Source organism: Sus scrofa, chromosome 13 (genome assembly GCF_054392235.1).
Source record: "Sus scrofa isolate SSC_HxYL_T2T_F1_AM1 chromosome 13, Sscrofa_HxYL_maternal_Yorkshire_Landrace_v2.0, whole genome shotgun sequence".
Classification (NCBI taxonomy): Eukaryota; Metazoa; Chordata; class Mammalia; order Artiodactyla; family Suidae; genus Sus; species Sus scrofa.
This window is the reverse complement of record NC_139395.1, coordinates 63,352,373-63,377,122: the sequence shown is the minus strand read 5'-3', so window position 1 is coordinate 63,377,122 and position 24,750 is coordinate 63,352,373. Positions and strand designations below refer to the sequence as shown.

General features: G+C 35.5%; 2 protein-coding genes across 5 annotated transcripts in view; both read left to right on the top strand.

Annotated features, from left to right (window-relative positions):
* The window catches only part of SUCLG2 (succinate-CoA ligase GDP-forming subunit beta), a 929,415-nt gene that overhangs the window by 550,955 nt on the left and 353,710 nt on the right, over positions 1 to 24,750 (top strand). Inside the window, exon 13 of one of the 3 annotated variants that reach the window (XM_084987033.1) lies at positions 13,608 to 15,014. The exons of the other annotated variants lie outside the window; for them this stretch is intronic. The gene's annotated coding sequence lies outside the window, so the exon portion shown is untranslated. Of the gene's footprint in view, positions 1 to 13,607; positions 15,015 to 24,750 lie in introns of those variants that run through there. 3 annotated transcript variants of the gene reach the window in all.
* The window catches only part of LRIG1 (leucine rich repeats and immunoglobulin like domains 1), a 618,703-nt gene continuing 614,546 nt past the window's right edge, over positions 20,594 to 24,750 (top strand). Inside the window, exon 1 of one of the 2 annotated variants that reach the window (XM_084988949.1) lies at positions 20,594 to 20,665. The gene's annotated coding sequence lies outside the window, so the exon portion shown is untranslated. The remainder of the gene's footprint in view (positions 20,666 to 24,750) is intronic. The other variant, XM_084988952.1, reaches the window with a different exon arrangement.

Sequence of the window (24,750 nt, the reverse complement as noted above, 5' to 3'; positions counted from 1 at the left end):
ATGCAAATTAAAACCGTGATAAGATAGCACCTTACTCCTGTTAAAATGCTCATTATCAGAAAGCCAAGAAGTAGAAAATGGTGGTGTGGATTTGAAAGGGAATCCTTTTGCATTGCTGGTGGGATTGTAAATTGGTATAGCCACTGTGGAGAACAGTATGGAAGATCTCCAAAAATTAAAATGAGGACTTACCATCCAGCAATTCTACTTCTAGGAATATATCCAAGGGAAACAAAAGCACTGATGTGAAAAGCTATTCTGCACCCCATGTTCATGGCAGAATTATTTACCAAGGCCAAGACATGGAAATGACTTATGTGCCCATCAATGGATTATGGGTAAAGAAGTTGGGAGATGTGTATCTATATATATATGTGTGTGTGTATAAAAAATACACTATTGTTATATTATTCATCCATGAAAAATATTGAGGAAAATCTACCATTTGCAACAACGTGGGCAGACCTTAAAAGCATTATGCTAAGTGAAATAAGTAAAACAGGGGAAGACATGTGGTATATGATTATATGTGGAATCTTAAAAAAAACAAACTCAGAGGAAAAGAGATCAAGTTTGTGGTTGCTAAAGGTAGATGGTGGAGGGAGAAGATAATGGAGAAAGATAGTCAAAAGGTGCAAACTTCCAGTTACAAGACAAGTGCTAAGGATGTAACATACAACATGATGACCGTAGCTAAGACTGCCGTATGGTATGTAGGAAGGTCGTTAAGAGAGAAAATTCTAAAAGGAGAAAAGAAAATTTCCTTTTTTCTCTCTTTTCTTTTTATTGTATCTCTATGGGAAGATAGATGTTACCTGAACCTCTTGTGGTATTCATTTCACAGTATATATAAATCAAACCATCATGCTATGTGCCTTAAACTTAAAAGTGATATGTATCAATTATTTTTCAATAAAACTGGGAAAAAAGTAAAATGAATTACAATGGTTTGAATTTCACGTTTCTATAAAATTAATTTAGATATTTAATTATGCTACCTCCCATTTCTCCTAGGAAGTATCTTATGTAATAAACCTCGATGCCTAGTCTGATATAAAGCATCTGCTATCTCCAAACTTTACAGCAAAACTGACCATCTTAGGAGTTCCTGTCATGGCTCAGTGGTTCACGAATCCGACTAGGAACGATGAAGTTGCGGGTTTGATCCCTGGCCTCGCTCAGTGGGTTAAGGATCCAGCGTTGCCGTGAGCTGTGGTGTAGGTTGCAGACACGGCTCTGATCTGGCGTTGCTGTGGCTCTGGCGTAGGCTGGCGACTACAGCTCCAATTCGACACCTAGCCTGGGAACCCCCATATGCCGCAGGGGCGGCCCTAGAAATGGCAAAAAGATAAAAAAAAAAAAAAAAAAGACTGACCATCTTAAATCACAGTAAATGCTACTCAATAATCTTTCTTTTAAAACATTGCTGAATTATTACTACCACATTGAATACAGTTAATTCTCTTAAGTTCTATCTAGTCTTTTAAAAAAATTTTCTTTAGTTATGTTATAAAAGTGAGTCTCAGATCTAAAGTCAAAATCTTATCTTAGTGTCTCACTATTTTAAAGGGGAAAAAAAAAAAACATAGAACTACTGAATGTTTTAAAACAAAGAAAGCAAAAGCATTTGCTTTGCCCTCACCCTGACACACGTGATCTTACAATGATTTCTATTTTTTAAAGTCACATGGTATTTTCACTTCATATGCTCTTTGAAGGAAAGCTATTTTCTACAGTGATAACAACTGAATCTGGAAAGTTTCTGGATCAGAGGAGCTGGTCAGTTTTATCTCTGGGAGCTTCTGGTTAACTGATTTAGCATTCATTCTCTTATATCCTGGAAAAATTTTTTCCATCTATTCTCTACTTGTAGCTACCTTTAAGAAAAGAGGAATGAGGCAAAATTGAGCTTCAGGGAATGATAACAAAACATTCCTAACAATGTGATTCCTAGCAATGCTTGTGTATCGGATAGTTCTCACCAGGACTGAGAGAGTTTCATACGGTAATGAATCAGTTACATCAAAACACATGCCATTAACACAATACAGGGGAAAACTTCTGGAGTAGCAGAGTGAGAACCTCCAAAATCTGTCCCTCCATAAAGCAGTGAGAACACTGGAAAAAGTCTTAAAAATCAATGTATTCAGAACTCTGGATGTTAACAAAATGCTTGTAATCATTCTGTGATTATTTATACATTTATGCAAGAAAAATAGCTGAATTTCAGTAAGACTGCAAGCTTCATAGATTTATTTCTTCCTATTCCCATCCCCATCTCCCCAGCTCTTCTGTATCCATGATAAACAACAGCCTCACAACCATGGTATCTATGAAAAGCAACAGCAGCCCAGCAACCACTAAAGGACGCAGGACAGGTTGGAGTCCCTCAAAAGCAAAATAATTGTCATTCTTTGACTTGTTTGAAAACTCCCTGGAGAAGATCCATTTTCAGGGCTTGTCCTTATTTGACCTGTTTCAGAGCTCAGTCTGGAAACACCACCACTAGGACAAAGGTCAAAAGAAGTAAATAAGCAGCAATTGTTTAACATAACTCTTTCATGAGGCAGTGATAGCAGTTGAGAGTAACGAGAGCCTGACAAAAGTAGGCAACATGCAGGAACAGATGGATGATCTCAGCAAAGAGATGGAAATTCTAAGAAAGAATAAAAAAGAAATGCAAGTTTGATGGACACAGCTGAGGAAACAATCTCTTAACTTAAAATATGTTAATAAAAACTTACAAAACTGAAAAGCAAAGAGAAAAAGACTGAAAAAAAGTAATAGATAATTTAGGAACTATGAGATACATACAAGATGTGTAACGAACTTGTAGTGTGAATACCAGAGAGAGAATGAGAGAGAGAGAGAGAGAGAAAAGAACAGAAGAAATATTTGAAGCAATAACGACTGACAATTTCCCAAATTAACATCAAACACCAGACCAGAGATCCAGGAAGCTCAGAGGACACAAAGCAAGATAAATGAAAAACAAAAACACGAACAAAACACCACACTTGTACATATATTGAAATGGTATAAAATCAAAGATGAAGAAAAAATATTGAAAGTCAAAGGAAAAAGACACTTTCCCTATAGAATTACAAAATGAGAAATACATTGATTTCTCCCCAGAAACCATACAAGTAAGAAGAGAGTAGAGTGAAATACTTAGTGTTGAGAATACAAAAAAAAACAAACAAACCAAAACCAACAACCTAGAATTATCCTTCAAACATGAAAGAGAAATAAAAAGTTTATTAGACAAACAAAAATCTAAGGCATCTGCTGCCAGTAGACCTGCCCTGTAAGCAATGTTGAAAGAAGTTTTTCAGAGAGAAGAAAAATGACATATCAGTAACTCATATCTACATAAAAGAAATAACATTCAAGATGAAATAAGTGAAGGTAAAATTAAAATGTTTATTTTTCTTTTTCTTAATTTATCTAATATGTTTCTCTGTTTATCTAAGAGCTTGTTTAATAATAGTAGCAGTTTAATCAATGGTTTTAGCTTATGTAAAAGTAAAATGAATGACAACAATGATACAAAGGGCAGGAAGGAGGAATTAGGAATACTGTGTTTTTGCAAGGTTCAGGAACCACCTGTGAAGTGGTTTTCTGTTATTTGAGAGTGAACTTGGGTTAGTTGTACATGTATATTGCAACTCTAGGACAACCATTTTAGAAAAATCAAAAACAGAAAATGTAATTTATATGCTAAGAAAGGAGTGAAAATGGAAACATAGAAAATGTTCAGTTAAAACCACAGAGGCAGAGCAAGAGTAGAAAACAAAAATAGAAAAAAAGAACAAGGGCAAAAAATAGAAAACAATAACAAATATGGTAGATATTAACCCAATTATATCAGTAATCGCTTTAAGTGTCCTTGTTCTAAATACCTACTGAAAGAGATTGTCAAAGTAGACCAAAACAACAAGATACAGCTATGTGGTATCTGCAAGAAATCTACTTTAAATATAAAGACACATAGGTTAAAAGTAAAGCAATAGAGAAAGATCTATCATGCTAACACTAATCCAAAGAAAGCTGGACTAGCTCAATTAATTTCAGACAGAGTGGACTGCAAAGTAAGGCAAGTTATCAGGCATAAAGAGGGCCATTACATAATGATAAAATGGTCTTTTCTCCAAAAAGATGTAACAATCCTCAATGCGTATTTGAGATTTAATCACAAAATTTGACATTAAAAATGGATTAAAGTATAAGGAGAAATAGATAAACCCACTGTTAAGTTGATTTCAGTACCTCTATCAGAAATGGACAGATCCAGGAAGCTAAAAATCAGTAAGGACATAGATGAACTCAACAGCACCCCTATTAGCCTGGATACACTTCTGTATATTACTTCATCCAACACTACCATAATACTCATTATTCCCAAAATCACATAGAAAATTCACTAAAATAGACAACATTCTGGGCCATAAAGCACACCTTAACAAATTTTAAAGGATAGAAAACATAATACGCTCTCAGACCCACTAAGCTGTGTTAAATTACAAAAAAGAACAAGGGAGTTCCCATGTGATTCATGGGTTAATGATCTGGCTTGTCTCTGTGAAGGCGCCAATTTGATCCCTGGCCTGATGCATTGGGTTAAGGATCCAACGTTGTTGCAGCTGTGATGAAGGTCACAGCTCTAGCTTGGATTCATTTCCTGGCCGGTGGCGGGTGCTGGAAAATATTTTAAAAAACAACAACAAAAACCAACAACAGCAACAATAATAACAACAAAATAACCAGGATGTAACAAGTGTTGGCAACAATGTGGAGAAATTTCAACACTTATACATTGCTGGTTGATTGGAAAATGGTATGGTCACTTTGTAAAACAACCTGGCAGTTCCTCAAAATACTAAACATGGAGTTACCATATGACCTAGTAATCTGTCTCTTCACTTTATGCTCAAGCTGATTTAAAACATATGTCCACACAAAAACTTGTATGTGGATATTCATTGCAGCATTATTCATAACAGCCAAAAAGTGGAAACAAGGCAAATGTCCTCCACCTGACGAATGAATAAACAAAATATGATATATCCAAACAAATAAAACATCATATAACCATGCAATAGAATATTATGGGTAATAAAAAATAATGACATTCTGAAATAAGGTACAAAAATGCATGAACATTGAAGACTATGCTTAGTGAAAAAACAGTTACAAAATACTACATATTGTATATTTCCATTTATATGAAACGTCTAGAATAGGCAAATCTATAAAGACAGGAAGTAAGTTAGTTAGTACTTAAAAAAATCTGGGGGATGGAGTTCACTGGTGGGTCAGCAGATTAAGAACCCAGCATTGTCATGGCTGTGTTTTGGGTTACTGCTGTGGCACTTGTTCATTTCCTGGCCTGGGAACTTCCACATACCATAGGTGCAGCCAAAAAAAACAAAAAACAAAACAAAAAACAAAAAAACCTGGGGGAAGAGGAAAAGGGAAGTAGTGGTAGCTATTGGGTATGTCTTTTGGCAGGGGAAGGTATGAAAATGTTCTGAAATTAGATGAGTGGTTGTACAATTTTGTGTACACTAAGAGTATACCAGGAGTCACTGAATTGTTTACTTTCAATGGTGTCTTTCGATTCATGAATTATATCTCAATAAAGTCATTCATTCTAACAAAGATGCAGAATACTACTGGATGGGTTCTAGAAAATTCATGCTAATCCACATGATCCTCAGTGTATAGAATTACCACACTGTTATCGTGTGTAATTAAAGGCTGAACTTGTAGATTTTGCCTGTATTCAAGCTCAAGAGCTGGAAACCATATTCACGAGGTGCCAATGCTCTGAGAATTTGCTTTATATGGTTCATCCCAGTGGACTAGCTGAAGTATCAGAAATAGCTTTGGAAGGTATAATGGGCTGAATTGTATTTTGCGTTTACCCATAAGTTGTATATTTAAGTCCAAATTCCCTAAGGACGTCAGATTGTGACTGCATTTGAAGACAGGGTCTTTAAAGAAGTAATTAGGTTAAATGAAGGCCTTAAAATGGGCCCTGATTCAGTATGACTGGTGTCCTTAAAGAAGAGGATATAGAACAGAAACACATACAGGGGAAGGACCATGTAAAGGCATGGGGAGAACACCATCTACAAGCCAGGTAGAGAGGTTCAGAGCAAACCAACCAATCCACATCTTGATTTTAGACTTCCAGTGTCCAAGACAGAGCCAAAATTAATTTCCTTTGTTTAAGCCACGCAGTTTGTGGCATTTACTATGGCAGCCTTAGCAAGCTAATTCAGAAAGGAAAGACTTAGGACGGTATTTGCATCTCCAACCAAGAAAATTAGCAAAATGTATGCTTTAGAAGATAGAGCTTAGAAATTACCAATATTAAATGAATGATATATTTTTCAGTTAACACAGTTTAGTTTCATCCACATCATTGTCCATGGCATTGGCCTTGCTTTCTGGACTGTTAGGCTGAAGGACCCTTAAAGAATCTCTGCTACCCAACAATTAAAGAGAATTCTCCTTAAAAAGATGATAAACTCCCCCTCCAGCCATAGCTATAGCATCAACTAGTTAGAAGGAGTCAGAAAGGCCAGTGTCACCATGCCATTAGCAAATTACCTTCTCTTTTTAGTATTTTAAAATTGTTCTCAGCAAAGAATATCTCTGAGGTCAATTCTTAGAATCATTCATAGCCACTGTATTAAAGTTTTCTCTCTGGTGTTCCTGTCGTGGTGCAGCGGAAATAAACCGACTAGGAACCATGAGGTTGCAGGTTCGATCCCTGGCCTTGCTCAGTGGGTTAAAGATCTGGTGTTGCCATGAGCAGGGGTGTAGGTCGCAGGTGCAGCTTGGATCTGGTGTGGCTGTGGCGTAGACTATCAACTTTGGCTCCGGTTAGACCCCTAGCCTGGGAACTTCCATATGCTGTGGGTGCAGCCCTAAAAAGCAAAAAATAAAAATAATTTTAAAAAAATAAATAAAGTTTTCTCTCTAGAGGAGAAAAGATTTAACATGTAGGTGGCCTTCACATGCTCAGTCATGCAGTTCCTCTTCCAGTGCACTGGAGCCAAGTCAGAGAGTCATGGGATTGCTATTGGTAGGGTGGGCGAGGGGGGCCAGTTGATGCAATGCTTCATAGTTCATGATAAAGTTATTGATCTTGGGAGTTCCTATTGTGGCTTAGCGAGTTATGAACCCAACTAGTATCCATGGGGATGTGGTTTCCACCCCTGGCCTTGCTCAGTGGGTTAAGGACCCAGTGTTGCCCTGAGCTGTGGTATAGGTCACAGACAAGGTTCAGATTCCACGTTGATGTGGCTGTTGTATAGACCAGCAGCTGCAGCTCCAGTTCAGCCCCTAGCCTGGGAACTTCCATATACCACCGATGCTGCCCTAAAAAGAAAAAAAAAAGGTTTTGGTCTTAATCCTAAGGGTATTTTAAGTCAGTAGCATAAATTAACAACCATGTTAATAGTGCACACGTTTTTTTTCTAAACACTTTCCACATTCCTACCTTATTTTACATTCACAGTGACTTTATTAAATGGCTCAAGCAGATGAAGATGTTATAGTCCTTAGACCCAGAGACGCTGACTCATACATTATCAGAACTTGAATTTAAGATGATGTAAATTTTCATTATTTCAAACTAATATGATTAGACTAATCATGACTAAGATATGATTTATGAAAACTCCTTAAAGAAATACTTTATATTTTTTATAACTTATTATCTAGCAAATAGATGTTATTTGTAAGTCTAGGGGGAATCTCCAAGTTTGAGTGAGTAATTAAAATTAATTTTCTTTTTTTTTCTTTTTTGGTCTTTTTTTGTCTTTTTAGGGCTGCACAGGAGGTTCCCAGGCTAGGGGTCTAATTGGAGCTATAGCTGCTGGCCTACGCCAGAACCCAGAACCACAGCAGCCAGATCCAAGCCACATCTGCGACTTACACCACATCTCATGGCAACACCAGATCCTTAACCCCCTGCGCAAAGCCAGGGATCGAACCGCAACCTCACGGTTCCTAGTCAGATTCGTTTCCGCTGCGCCAAAACAGGAACTCCTAAAATTAATTTTCAATCCATTTGTTATATTTTATAAAAAGCTGTGTTTTTTAAGTGCCAAGAAATTCTTGATTCTAATACCTCCCTGAAATTGAAATTTTACATTATAAAGTTAATTATTTAGGAATGTGTTGACACTTTCATTTAGTTGACTCTTCTGCGTTGCTCATGGATTGTCAATAATATTTGATTAATTTATTTTTTTACTTATTTTGTTTGTTTTTATGGCTGCACCCATGGCATATGGAAGTTCCTGGGCCAGAGATTGAATCCAAGCCACAGCTGCAACCTATGCCAGATCCTTTAACCCACTGCACCAGGCCAGGGATCAAATCCTTGCCATTGTAGCAACCTGAGGCTCTGCAGTTAGATCCTTAACCCACTGTGTCACAGCAGGAACTCCAATAATTTTAATTTAAAAATCAAGATACCATATGTGTTCACATATCTCCCCTTTTCTGGGTACTTTCATATTTTAAGGTAAAATTGTAAATCCTCTTCACAGCAGCTTATGCTTCCAGCTTTAAAATAAAAATGCCCTTCCTTTGCTTTGCTCCTTAGGTTGTTAACAAAAAAAAAAAAAAAAAAGAGGTGAAAATGAAGGTCCATAATCATGCTTATCTTCCACTTGACAAGATGAAAAGAGAAAAACACTCAGCCCACCCTTGCACTGCTGGCTCTCACACTTTTCCTTTCTCCTCACTACCTCCTCTTCTGACCCCCTCCCTCCTATAGAGTGGGAATACAGAGCTGTCACCTCCCCCTAGGAAGTTCCAACCTATGGGGATACCTGGAGAGTCTATAAATGAGTCTAGGAGCTACTTATTCTGAACCACCACCAAGTATATGTGTGCCTCAAATCTAGAACTTGAAATGGAAAGAACACCTAATGGAAATATCACCTTGCTGTCAGCTGTAAATCCCCTTCCTTTTCTTACATTGTCTGTATCTCTGTAGCTTTAAAAAGTCTTGGGCTCTCAGTGGTTTTTTTTTAAGTAATGTGTTGATGTACAGAAGGATGAGAGTGGTTAGGAGATTTAGAATCCAATTAACTTTGCACCTGTGAATTGCTGAATTAACTCTGAGTATGTCACTCTGCTCTAGTAAACCTAGTAAGAAACATCAGATTAATGATGACAATAAAAGATGACAGTGAAGTAGAAGCCAGGTGCTGTGATAATTTTCCATTTCCTTTATCCTATTTACAGTAGAAAATGTTGCGAATATTACTTCACACTCTGGAGTTGTACAGTGCATAATTTGTACAACAACTGTGACAACTCTGGTTAGATATGTAAACTTATGTAGGTGAGAGTCATATAAAGTGCAGGAATGCTTGACTTTTGCCAAGTAATTTGGCTTTTAAAACTCTTGAGACTATCCAGGGAAGATATTACAAGTTTTGTATTTTGTATTTCCCATTGTGGCTTAGTGGGTTAAGGACCTGACTTTGTCTCCGTGAGGATGTGGGTTCAATCCCTGGCCTCCCTCAGTGGGTTAAGGATCTGGCATTACTGCAAGCTGTGGAGTAGGTCACAAATGTGGCTTGGATCCAGTATTGCTGTGGCTGTGATGTTGGCCACAGCTGCAGCTCCAACTTGACACCTGGCCCAGGAACTTTCATATGCCACAGGTGCAGCCATAAAATATAATAAAATTAAAATTAAAAATAGAAGCTTTGTATTTTAAAAATCAAATTAACATCTAAAACTCCTTCAAGCCAGATATATATCCCATGATTTGGGGACTAAATATCAAAATTACAGATCCCAGTCTGCTGATGTCATCACATGCTATTTTGGCCTTCAAGCAATATATACACAAAAGTATATACACAAGTATATACACAAAAGCTACACCTTGTCAAAAATTAACTCAAAATGGGTCATGGACTAAAGTGTAAAACTATGAATGTTTTTTAATATAGCAGAAAATCTTCATGACCCAGGGGTAGATTAAAAAAAAATCTTAAACTTGACACCAAAAGCATGATTCACAAAGAAAAACAATAAATTGGACTTCATCAACATTAAATTTTAAATTTTTTCTCTGTGAAAGATGCTGAAAAGATAAGCTACAAACACAAAGAAATATATCTAACAAAGACCTTGTATCTGATATGTACAGAGAACACTTAACAGTAAAACAGAACATTACGAAATCCGAATGGTCATGTTAGAAAAGAAGACATCACTGGAAAGGATACATGGATAACAGGTAAGTACATGCAGAGATGCTCGACATCATTAGTAGTGGTAGGTATAATAATGCTCACCTCAAAATCCATAATTCTAATCCCAAGAACCTGTGAATATGTTATCTTACATTCCAAAGGAACTTTGCAGGTATGATTAAGTTTTTAATAGTCTTGAGATGAAATTGTCCTGGATTATGCAGCTGGGCTTGATGTCATCATCACAAGGGTCTTTATAAGAGAGAGGCAGGATCGGAAATGAGAAGATGCCATGATGCTGGCATTGAAGATGGAAGAAAGGGCCTGGAGCCAAAGATTGTCTCTAGAAATCGGAAAAAGCAGGGAAATGGATTCTTCCCTAGAGCCTCTAGAAGGAATGCAGCATTGCAGACCCATTTTAGATTTTCTGACCTCCTTAGTGGTAAGAGAATAAATTTGTGTTGTTTCAAGGCACTAAGTTTGTGATAATTTCTTACAGCAGCAATAGGAAAGTCATACAACAAGCCATTAAAGAAATGTAAACTAAGATCACAATAAGATCTTACTACATACCTATGAGAGCAGTTAAAATTTGAAAAATAATGACGATAGCAAATAGAGGTGAAGATGCACAGAAAACAAATCTCCCTTACATTGCTGGTGGAAATGTAAATGATGTGGATTCTCTGGAAAATTGTTTGACAGTTTCTTAAAAAGACTAAGAGTTCCCGTCGCGCAGTGGTTAACGAATCTGACTAGGAACTATGAGGTTGCGGGTTCGGTCCCTGCCCTTGCTCAGTAGGTTAACGATCCGGCATTGCCGTGAGCTGTGGTGTAGGTTGCAGACGCAGCTCGGATCCTGCATTGCTGTGGCTCTGGCGTAGGCTGGCAGCTACAGCTCCAATTCGACCCCTAGCCTGGGAACCCCCATAGGCCGCGGGAGCGGCCCAAGAAATGGAAAAAAGACAAAAAAAAAAAAAAAAAGACTGAACAAACATTTACCATATGATCCAGCAACTGCACTCCTGGTAACTTATCCCAGACAAATGAAAACTTAAGTCCACCCAGAAACCTGTACATGCTTGTTCACAGCAGCTTTTCTTGTAAACGCCAAAAACTGGAAACAATAAGTATGTCCCTTGGTAAGTGAATGGTTAAACTATGGTCCATCCTTACCATAGAATACTACTCAGCAATAAAAAGAAATGAAATATTGACACAAACAACAACTTGGATGGGTCAAGGGCATCACGCTGATTAAACAAAGCCAATCTCATACCATATGATTCCATTTATGTAACATCCTCAAAATGATGCACTTACAGAGATGGAAAGCACATTAGTCATTGGGGGTGATGGGCAGCTGGGGGGTGGGCTTGACTATGAAGACGTAACATAAAGGAAATCTTTAAAGAATTTTTAAAGAATTATCCTGTATGTGTGTTATGGTGATGGTTACACGCATCTACACATGTGATAAAATGATGTAGAACTATGCACACATGCCAAGTTATTGACTTGAGGGTGTACTATAATTGTGTAAGATATAATAATGCGGTGAAATCAGGTAATGGATAGTTGAACACTTGAAGTACTATCTTTGCAACTTCCTATGAATTTATAATGTTTTAAGTTTAAAAAATTTGACGAATGGAAGGCAGGCATCAACAGATACCTTTCCAGAAAAGAGCTGAAAGTTTAACTGCGACGCTTTGTTTAGGAAAAACCAAGATGTAGATATTTCAGAGAGAAAGATTTTCTAATTCTTATTTTTCATAAAATTTCTCCAAGTTTTTCAACTTGAAATATACCATGTATCCAAAAGAAAACATAACATACATATTTACAGATCACTCAAGTTAAATATAACCCATGCCTTAGAAGATCCCTGTATTTGATGGTTATGTCAGCCCCTCTCTGCCCCAGAGATAACCTTTCTCCTGACCTTTATGATAATCCCTTGGGTAAAAGTTGTTTTTTTTTTTTTTTTTCCTCTGTATTTATCTCTTAACACTACATTGTGTACCCTTGCCTGTTTTGAGCCTTATATTAATGGAATCATAATGCCCGGATTCTTCCCTGAGCTGCATATTTTGCTACTATGATGTCTTCAAGGTTTATCTAAGATCTTGATGAGCAATGGCTGTAGTTCATTACTTTTCAATGTTAAATGGTTATCTGTGTGGGAAATAGTTACTGGTGAACTTTCTGTTCTCCTGCTATTGGATGTTAGGTCAATCCCTTTTTCTCTCTTGCAAGTCTGACCAGAGAAAATGTATTCTCAGTTACTGTTTCCATCAGGTCCAGCTGGTGCTGAGACTAGGTGAATAACTGTCTAATACTGGGCTGCAATATTGGGAAAGCCGCTAGCACACCTCATGGCACTCACATTCTGCAATCCCAGTTTTATCAGTAATAACAGCAATGCTTGGCCGCCAACTGCCTCACCCTTTTTGACAGATTTCTCAGTTGTTTCAATTAGGTAGGGAAGAGAAGGATCCCATGTTTGTTCTCTGCTTTGAAACCCAATATTGACATTCTAATTACCAATTTTTTTTCTCTTTTTCTCTATCTTTAAGTGTCTCGATGTTTCCCTCTTTCTTGAATTTCCCTTTCCATGGCTCCATCCACTTTTTCCTGGTTCTTCTCTTAGTGAGTTTTCCCCTTGTAAGCTCTTATATTTAACAGACCTTGAGTGTTTACCCTCTGCCAAACTCTGTTCTGAAGTCTCACTTGTTTACTCTTTTAGATCAATTTTAGAATAATTTTGTCAAGTGAAAAAATTTCTTATTTTAATGTACATATTGATTTGGGAATAACAATATCCTTCCAATATTTATTTGTCCTGCATAAAAACCTGGAGGTATGCTTTTCCTTAGTGTATACAAATTGATTTTTTTAATTAGTAGGGTATTTTCCTCATATATTTCATTATCATTGCCATTTAGGTTAATCCCAAGGCTGTGTTTTTGTTCTTATTGTTCATGGTATAGATAGAGAGATTTGTGTATGTGTATAATATTTATTCTTTTAAAATTATATTTTCTGATTCCTGTGATAAAGTCACTAATATGTATATTTTTAGGTATATATGCATTCATATATGTATGTGTACATATATTAATTTACATGTAAATGTATACATTTTATATATAAATGTAATAAATTCATATTTTATATAGAGGTAAGACAGATGTATAATTTAACATATGTACTATATATAGACTGTATTATACTCATTAATTCTGATAGAATTTTAATTTATTGTATTCAGTTTTTTAGATAAAAATATACCATCAGTGATTAAAAATGCTCATTTCAATTTTATTCTACATGTGCAACTATTTCTATTTTTTTTGTCTTTTCCAGAATTTCAAGAACAATGCTAGATATGGAATTCTAGTTTCATTTCTAATTTAACACAAATGCTCCTAGCATTTCATCCCTATGTATGACACAAGATATAGATTTCAGCCAGAAATCGGTTGACTTATTAAGGATGATTAGCTGGAATATTAGTCTTAAAGAGATATTTAAATAGTTAATGAACATTAAATTTCATCAAAATGCCCATTAAAAGCTATAGAGACTGCTTTATGGCTTTCTTAATTGTTCTATTGATGATTTAACATCTTGATACCATGTGATGAATTGTTTTAATATATTGGTTAATTCCATTGTTAGTTTTTTTTTTTTTTTTTTTTTTTTTGTCTTTTTGCCTTTTCTAGGGCCGCTTCCGCGGCATATGGAGATTCCCAGGCTAGGGGTCTAATCAGAGCCGTAGCCACCGGCCTATGCCAGAGCCACAGCAATGCAGGATCTGAGCCGCGTCTAGGACCTATACCGCAGTTCACGGCAATGCCGAATCCTTAACGCACTAAGCAAGACCAGGGATCGAACCCACAACCTCATGGTTCCTAGTTGGATTCGTTAACCACTGAGCCACAACGGGAACTCCATGTTAGTTAATTTTTTAAAACACCTTACACCACAGTGAGCAGATCTGTAGAATATATTTAAATGTTGTCTTTGCAGAGAATGATCAATGTAGCTTTCCTTTTTTTCCATGGTCCAGAATACTTTATAAAGCACAAAAATTAATCTGTTGCTCTAATCTTAGAGAATTCATTTATAGTATTATTTGGAGCAAGAGCCTTTTACAACTTTCTTAATTTGTCCCTGATTATCTTTTATTGGGTTTCCTATTTCCTCTTAAGTCAGGATTTTATATGTATATTTTTTCAGAAAAATTATCCCTTTACTTTTGTTTTCAGATACATTGTACCATTGTGTATAGTGTTCTCTTTTCATTTTCACTTCTCTGTTATTTCTGTAGTATCATCTTTTTTCTTTACAATATCACTTACTCTGTTTTCTTCTGAAGCTCTTAGACTTTTTAGAAATTTGCCCATTTTCCTTATTTTCATAAAGACCCAGTTTTGAATTATTAACTTTTACAGTCATCTTCATTATTACCTTTAGCTACTTGCTTCAGGTTTTAAAGAAATTATTCAGAATTAATTCTTGGTGTAAAGGCATTGAAGACAGTTACTCTTTGCCTAAAGAATATATTAACCACATTCCATAATTCCTACTATGTAAGTAACGCTCCATTTAAAAACATGTTCATTTAAAAAATAACCATTTTTGGGGGGGTATATTTTTAGGGCCTTAGCCATGGCATATGGAAGTACCCAAGCTAGGGGTCAAATTGGAGCTGTAGCTGCCAGCCTATGCCATAGTCACAGAAACATGGGATCCTAGCCACATCTGTGACCACGGTTCACAGCAATGCCAGATCCTTAACCCACTGAGCGAGGCCAGGGATCAAAACCCACATCTGCACAGATCCTAGTAGGGTTCATTATCACTGAGCCAGAATGGGAACTCCCATAACCAATTTTTAAAGTCACTTATTTAATTTTAAAAATATCGTTTTTTAACCAATTGTTATTTGGGGAGATAATTGAGAATTTTTAGTTTTGCACTCCTGTAATTTTTCTTTAAGGTGGTATATCTACTAATTTACTATATTGCTATGAAATAATTAAAATAAGCAAGAAAGTACAGAGATTAATATGGTCAGTTATCCATGACCCAGAATTGATACATATTATCTTTTTTCATGCTTGCTTCAGCGAAGATTTCTTAAGAAATAAAATATTACAAATAAGTTTTTAAAAAAACTTTCTTTTTAGTTTCTCTGGATCTAGTCCCTTCTTTATTTCTCTCTTCAGAAACAGCCTTTAGCCTGAGGATGGTCTGTATCTCTTCTGTTCATGTCTGTACATATGTGCTATATAAACTGCTTTTTAAATAAAAATATGTAAATAAATGAAGTAATAAACATTTTGAAACTTGCTTTTCATCCAATTTATTCCTTTTTGCTGCCATGTATACTTCTATCATTTATGCATCCATTTCTCTAGTTGTTTTAATTGCTATAATGAATATACTTATCTGTTTGCTTATTCACATGTGCAAGAATTAAGGTATATATCTAAGAGTGGGTAGTTGATCTTCAACTTAACTAATTATTACCAAATTACTTTCCTAGATGGTTATACCAATTTGCAATCCTCCTAGAAGTTTATGATAGTTCACTTTTTGACCTCAGGATTGCTAATCCCTGGTATTAACTTACTATTAAGTTTTAAAGCATGAGATGCTATCATTGTAGTTTTAATTTACTCACCAAATTCCTAGTGAGATTGAGCATCTTTTAAACATGTTTATTGAGTTTTCTCATCTATGAGTTACCTATTCATATCCATTGCCCATTTTTCTATTGGGTTGTCTTCTTATTGATTTGTAGGAATTATCTGCTGGTTCTGGATAATGATACTTTTTGTCTTAAAATCTTGCATGTATCTTCCCATGTGTCATCATCTTTTAATTTAGTTGATATTTCTTCTCTCGTATACATGTTTCTTGTCACTAAATTTATCAAGTTTTTCTTTTATAATCTACTCTTTTATGTTTCAGTGTCATAAAATATTTTCTTATACAACATTTTTCCATAAGTTCTGTTATTTTACATTTTAGTCTTTGATCCACCTGAAACATATTTTTTAATGGTATAAAAAGGAAAATGAGGATGAACAAGTGGGTAGAATCATTAGACCTCTATATTACCTATAAAGCTGAGATAAAGGAGGCACAGCCTCTGCATCTTTGCAGAGAATATATTATTAACATGCTAAATCAGGCCTTCAAATTTTTATTGACATTATTGCCTGCTACACTCATTTAAGAGCTTTCTAGTTTATATCAATCAATAGGGCTTTTCTGGAAGCTGAAATATATGGGAAAGTACTTCCTTTTTCCTCGGTGGTAGATAAGATGAGTATTAGTAAATATAAAGACATCAACTCTTTCAAAACTACTGTTTTTCTTCAGTCAGTGAGGTGCTGCATTAGAACAAGAACTGGTCAGCAAAGAAAAATGGGAAACTGATCTAAGTTTCTTGTCTCTTGAGTCCGATGATCATAGTTTGACTTCTCTTTAACTTCAGTTTAGAGTGGATTTATTATTTCTGTAAGCAATGTGAATTTCCAAATTGAAGAACACATCCATATATACACGTGTACATATATTCCCAAAACAAGAATAAGTATTTAGATCTTCCCAATGTGGGTTAGTAGGCCCTCTTCTAATCTCTTACTGGCTCAGCACTGAACAAGAATTAGCTTTATAGCAGACTCCTTTTTGTTCTGCTTTTGGTGTAAAAATGGGGTTTCTATAGATCAAGAATCTGCTAACACAACTTTTTCCCATATCTGGAGATATGATCATTTAATACATATTCTACAAGTTTTTTCTCTCCAGCTAAACTATGTCTGAGCAAGAAAGCTTAACTTGACTGATGAATCTGACTGTCCAGAGAATCCTTTAGCTGTATTCAACTCAGATACAATACTGTATTTCCCCCCACACTTCACCAGTAAGTCCTCCAAACTCTTCCTGAAGCTTTCTTTGCCTTCCCTGGCTACTACCCACCAGACCAGTAGTGCCATGTCCTGTCATGAGCCTCACTTGCCCAATAAATTCAGAGGCCAAAAGAATACAGTGTGGTACCTTTAGACAAGAGTCATGCAGGAGGCACTTAAAATTTTGTTGAGAGGGCAGATTTTATATTAAGTGTTCTTACCACAATAAAATAAAGTTTTTAGAAAAAAAGATTTATTTCCTTTGGTACTTTCACAGAGCAGCATAAGGACAAAACAGGAAGAAGATGGGAGAGCTCTCATAACTAGCCAGTGGAGGTCAAAGTTGAGATATTACCTTTCGCATAAAGCTTGATAAATTATCATAATAAGAAAAATATGACCAAAAATCAAGCCTCAAGAATGGCTAGGTGTTCCTGCTGTGGCGGTATGGGATCGGGTGCTGTCCCTGGAGTTCTGGGATGCAGGTTCCCTGCCTGGCACAGTGGGTTAGGGATCCAGCATAGGTCACAACTGTGGCTTGGATCTGATCCCTGGCCCAGGAACTCCTGATGCCATGGAGCAGCCAAAAAAGGAAAAAAAGAATGGCTAAAATCATTAGCATGAATGCCTCAGAGGGAAGTGACAGTTTCCCATTGCCTACTTATGGAAAGAGGATGGTCACCAGAGTTTACTACTCTTCTAAAATAGGACAGGAAAGAGGACAAGCTGAGATATGAAGATGATGCATTTTTAATTGGTTTCATTCTGTGATATCTAATTGACACATAAAGTGTAAGTTGCGATTGGGCTGTAACTATAGACCCTGGTCATTTACCTCTTTAAGTCAAATCAGTAACATAAAGGATAAAACGCATTAATATTTTTATGCTTCTATCTGGATTACTAGCCCACTGAGAAAAGATAGGGTGTCACCAAATACACAGAATAAACCAGTGGTTACCATTGGGGAGAGGGAAGAGGAGGGGCAAGACGGGTGGGAATTAAGAGGTACAAACTAGTATGTACAAAATAAATAAATAAAGTTGTATTATACTACACAGGGAACATAGCTGATATCTTATAATAACTACAAATGGAATATTATCTTTAAAAATTGTGGATTATGTCATACACCTAAAATATATAGTATTGTAAATCAACTTTACCTCAGTTAAAAAAAAAGTTACACTGCTGTGTCTTTATCATAGTTATTTCAGTTCATGACATCTTATATAAAGGACCTTTAGCTGACACAAACAGTAGAAGTAACTAAAGTCCAAACCAGAAAAATGTAATGTGAGAGAGTCTTATAAAATTACGTACTTGAGGCTTAACTTCATATTTTTTAGAAAAGAAATTCAGCCTTTTTGTGTTAACAAAATGAAGATGTAACGTCAGACCACAATATTCTGAAGGAATGAATTTAACACAGTTGTTATATTAAGCAAGCTTGGAATATATATATTTATTTATGAGAAGTATAAGAAGCCTATTCTCTAAAGGGCTCCAACATACCCTAATTCGGCTTTGAGAATTGCTTTGATAACTCTCTCTTGCGAAAAGTAGATGAAAGCTTGCACTAGGAGTGATTAAGAGATTTATGGGATTTATATACTAACATGAAAGCCCAGGATTTTAGACTTGTGCTAATTGTTCCAACCCTGGGTCCCAAAAGTCTGACTCCACTATTGAGATATTTTAAAAGATATTTCAAAACATGCTTCAGGAATCCCACAGTTCTTTAATTCAAATATTATTTCATACCTTTTTATATATCATTTAAACTAATAGATTTAAAAGGTACAATTGTTCAAAAGTGTTGAATACCAAATTTTGACACATTAGAATTAATGTCTGATTTCATGCTCTCAGTAACATCATTACAGTACAAATTTCAAAATAATGGTAGCTTTGACATCTTTTTGCATATAGTTGAATGTCTTACCAATGCAAATTCATTCATCTTAAAAATTTACATGATTAAGGAGTTCCCCAGTGGCCTAGTGGTTAAGGATTTGGCATTATCACTTTTGTGGCTTGGGCTCGATCCCTAGGCCAGGAACTTCTGAATGCCACAGGCGTAGCCAAAAAAATAAAAATTAAAAAAACTTATGTGACTTCGCATCCATGTTTTTGTAATTAATTATCCCAGCTGTGCATGTCTGTCACATTAGATTATACATTTTGCATCAGCTTTTGTGTTTGCCAATAATGTGTACAATATGAGTAAGTTTCGTTAGATCACACAGATTGTTATAGTTCCATCCTGCCAGCTGCCGACAACATTAGCAGTGAAGGCAAACCTTGAACTAACATGCAAAACAAAATCTATTTTACTGTTTTGAAACTTTAAGTGACTCTCTAATAGGAGCAAGCACTGAAGTATACAGCTTTATTATAATAACTACAGCAAATGTCACACTATAAGATAATTTTTTAAAATATTTTCTACAAAAGATTGTATCTTTTCTATCGACTTCTCTGAAATTTAAATGCTTACCTACTTAATTATGTGAGTAGTAGTTGGATAACAAAATGAATAAATGTAGGAAAACGTATAATAATCTCTGTGGTGTTTCAGAATCAGTTTAATGGTCCAATACCCTAAGAGCGTAAAATGAACGGCTTAGAAAAGTGTTATTTTCTCCTGGTTTAACAAATTAGGAATTTCTCCCTATTATTCAAACAAAAATATACAAAAATTGGTTGTGTTGAAGCTGATAAAAGATTACAACTGCCATAACTAGTATGATAATAACCGTTGCTTTGAATTATCAATTTGTCATAATAGTGTAATAATATTCCCCAGTTTTATAAAGACTTACAAATGTAAACTCATAAAACATGTTAAAGCTACACAATTTCTATTTTTTGTTTGTTTTATGTATTCACGATCTGTAAAAGTTAACATTTGAAAAATGAGTTCCACTGTTGCTTAAAATTTTTGAAAACTGCTGTGTTAAAATAACACAAAAATCAAAATTAATGGTTTTTAAGTTGTACAAGTAAGCACTCAGTGTACTTCAGTGATCATCCCTAAGTTTTGTTTGCTTTCCTTGTAATATAGATTCTGAAGACCTAAGATCTAATTTTTACTTTGAAAACTGCATCTTCCCAGACAGCCAATTTTGGCATGCCTTAAATAATAGATTCCCACCAAATCACATTTGTACAGTCTATGGTATTTACCAAGGTTATTTTGTAGGTTTGCGTGTTGAAGCTAGCACTTGAGCAACCTGTCAGTTTCTCCTGGTCCTCTGCTTACTGTTGGGAATGAACTGTCATATTGTTCATAATGATCTCTAAGTTACAGCTTCAGAGTCAAAGTCTGAATAGCTGGCTTCCCACTGGCATGATAATTTTAGTCACAGGATTAAGCTGAATTTTCTGCTTAGGTTTATTTGAAGTAGAATTCTCGATTTAAGCAGACAGTAGAAACATGAAGAAAGACTCTTTAACAAGATATACAATTTAGGAAAAAACTTAGGGAGACACCAGGTAAGACTGAATGTTTTTCTACCTCATCTTTGGCTATGTTGCTCATTGTTTGATGATTTTTTTATCATAATTAATGATTTGATTGATTGTGGAATGTTTAACCTTGAATTTCACTTCAAGGCTTGAGTGAGCCCCTTATAATATGATTTTTCCCCCCATCTTTCTAGGGCTTCTTTAAGGAATTAAAATCTTATCTTCCATGGTCAGTTATCAAAACCACTGTAGCTTTTTTTCCTCTCAAACTATGTATACCATAATCTCATCTTGACATCAGCCAACCTCATTCTTAAAATTTATAAAGAAAAATATTTAATCCTGTTTCTCAAGTTACTTGCCTTGTTTCTCCACTCATTTATCTGCCTCTTACCCAATAGGAAAGAAGAGATTAAAACATCCATAGGCATGACAGTAATTCTAGCATGCTCGAGGTGCTTCCAAGCATCCTTTTTTAATGGGAATGGAATTTCATTTATTCTAACTTGTCTGCTCCCTTCTGCCACCTGCCACCTGCCCTTTAGATGCACATAAGTGGTCTTCACAGTCACAGCTTGCCCTGTTTGAATGGATCCAGACATCTTTTCCCAGAATTTAACTTTTTAAAGAAAGATGCACCTAAGCACAATATTAGTTTTAAGTGGAACTCTCAGGCAGCTTCTCTATAATGTCTCATTAACTGAAAATACCATTCGTGTACATAACAGCTAAAAACGGCAATTTGCTCTCTCTCTAATTTCCCATCTCTCTTCTCTGACTCTACACCATGTTGGAATTCATATCGCTTTGGGATCTGGAGAGGTAAGAGGTCAGGGGAGACCCACAAAGCCCAGGGGAGCAGAGAGAGACATTTGGAGTGGGGATCCTGGCTAACATGTGGGTATATCCCTTTTATTTGCTAGCTCTGTATCCTGATCATGGATTGACTTGCTCTGTTCCTGGCCTCAGAGCCCACTACCTGGCTTACTGGATTCCTGGAGTTGTATTTTAAAGCCCAATGGATGGATTAAGAGAGTTATTAAGAATATGACCAATTATAGTGGTGGCCTGAGCCACAAAAGGCCAAAACCCAGGAGGACCTCATCCTTCTCAAAGCTTTTTTTTTTTTTTTTTTTTTTTTGCCACACCTGCAGCCTGTAGAATTTCCTAGGCCAGGGATTGAATACATCATAGCTGCAGCAATACCAGATCCTTTACCCACTGGCTTGGCAAACGATCGAATCCATTCCTCAGCAGTAACCCAATCCACTGCAGAGACAACACTGGATCCTTAAGCTGCTATGCCATAGCAGGAACTCCTAAACATTTTTGTATTATAGCACTATGTAGCACCACATACTGGGTCAGTTTCTTTTAAATTCACGTCATGTAATTCTCAAAGGAATTCTGCAGTTGGAACATATTCCCTTAATAAAATAAGGGATAACTTAATAAAATAAGAATTGATGGAATGAATTAGAGTTGCCTAGAAAAAGTATTACTAGGTATTTTATTATTATTATTATTACTAAAAAATGTTTAACGTGGGAGTTCCCATCGTAGCACATCAGAAACTAAGCCAACTAGGAACCACGAGGTTGCTAGTTCAATCCCTGGCCTTGTTCTTTGGGTTAAGGATCCGGCATTGCCATGAGCTGTGGTGTAGGTCTCAAATGCGGCTTGGATCTGGTGTTGCTGTGGCTCTGGTGTAGGCTGGCAGCTACAGCTCCAATTAGACCCCTAGCCTGGGAACCTCCATATGCTGCAGGTGCAGCTCTAAAAGGACAAAAAGACAAAAAAAAAAAAAAAAAAAAGGAAAAAATGTTTAACTTGTAATCCAAAATTAAATACTACAAAAAGGGATTCAAAGAAAAATCTTACTCTTACCTCTGACCCACTCCTCCCATTTTCCCAACATCCAGATAAGCACCATCATTGGTTTCTTTTATATATTCCCAAAGTTTTTTCATCCAGATACAAACAAGTGTATATCCCTTTAATCTCCCCCTTTCTCTATACAAGGTAGCATACTAAAACAGTGTTTCATACCTTTCTTTTTTCACTTCAGATTGCATATTGGAGTTCTTTTGATATCAATACACAGAGAGCTGCCTTATTCTTTTCTATAGCAGCATAGTATCCCATTGTATGGATCAAACATGATTTATTAACTAGACCCTTTGGGTGAAATATAAAATGTTTCCCATAGTTTTGCTATTTTCAGTATTGCTGCAAATATATTTATCAATTAATTAGTGTATTTTGACTTAGCTTACATTGTTTTCGGCTAAGACTAAATTTGATTGTCATCATATATACCTTTTTTATGGCCTCTAACCTTTCGAGATCATAAAGGAATTTTTCATTGATTTCCTAGTGCTTCTGTAATTTCATTTTTTACATTCATATTTTTGATCCACTTGAAGTTTATCCTGTGTATCACTGTATCAGGTATGGACACAAAATTTTTCTAGACAGCCATCCTCTTGTCCCAGTACCATTTATTAACTACTTCATATTTTTTTCTGATTATCTCAGCAGGCTTCCTTATCACATGGCATGTGTATAGGTCTGTTTCTGTACTCTGTGTTTTCTATTCCATTTCATTGATTTCTCTGTCTTTTCTTGGACTGCTACCTTAGCATTTAAATTATTGTCATATTAGGGTATCATTTACTATCTGTTGTGGCTAGTCTCACCTCTCTGTTTTTCTTTTTTATAATTTTTATTTTTTTATATTGTTTATTTTGCCATGTAAATTTTATATTGAGTTTTTCCAGTTTTAAAAAGAAGATGACAACTGTTGGTATTTTCTTTGGTATCATAACATTAAATTTAAATTAGTATAGGCAGAATTCATATCTCAATACCATATTATTACATATTCAATGTCATAGTATTGAGTCTTCTGAATCTAGAACATAATACATTTTGCTTTTTGGTATTCTTTGACAGTGTTTTAAATGTATCTTGATGTAAGTCTTGCCTATTTCTTAAATTTATTCCATGTTATTTTTTCATTTGCTACTGTAAATGAGATCTTCTACTATGCCTTCTAAAATGTTTTATTTGTAGATTTTCTCAAATCCTAATTTGCTGGGTTATTTTCATGAATGGTAGTGGCAAAGAGATAATCTTTGAGTCATTCACATTTGTCAAAGAGGCAGGAATTTTTATAATGTGTTTGAGCATGAACATCTGTAAAATATGACGTTTTTCTTGGTAGAAAATACAACTTTAATGGGAAGTCCTTTCATAGGAACTGCTAATTGGTACTATTTCTTGATTCAATTCTCAGCCCTTTCTCATACCCACATCATTCCAGTAACATTATACTTCTTGCTGATAAATGTATCCAACCCTTGAAAAATTGACATTTCTCAGAATTTACTTGCATCAGTTAAAGAATATTTTCATTTAATCTTTAAGTTTAATTTTAATGCTTATGTGTATTTAATATAATTAAGGTATAGGTTATATTCTTAGTAAGAATGAAGTCTTGACCCATAATCTAAGATTCCCTATTCCCTGGATCTAACCAACTATTTCATCCTTGATACCCAAAATTTGACTACTCACTATTTCTTCCACACTCCCAAACTTTTCCATCTTCAAATATCTAAACATTTCATTGTCATCATCTACAATGCCCCCATCTTCATCTCCAACTATCAAAATTCTACCCAAACCTCAAGGCCCACCTCTTTATATACTTCTAATTAGTACTTTTGTAATAGCTTTTTTATCATTTAGTTTTAGAAATTTTACTTTTTACTTATTTATTTTAATTGAGACGTAATTGAGATTGTATAAGTTTAAGATGTATGACCCATTCATTTGCTATACTTACATATAGCAAAATGATTACCACCTAGTGTTGGCTACCACCACCGTCCCTCCACATAACTACCATTTCTTTATTGTAGTAAGAACATTTAAGATCTATTCTCTTAGCAATTTTCAAGTATGTGATAGAGTATTGTTATCTGTATTCACCATGTTGAAAATTAGATCCCCTAAAATTGTTCATCTTATAACTGAAAGTGTGTACATCTCCCCATGTCCCCCGTACACTGGTAACCACAATTCTACTCTCTGTTTCTATGACTTTG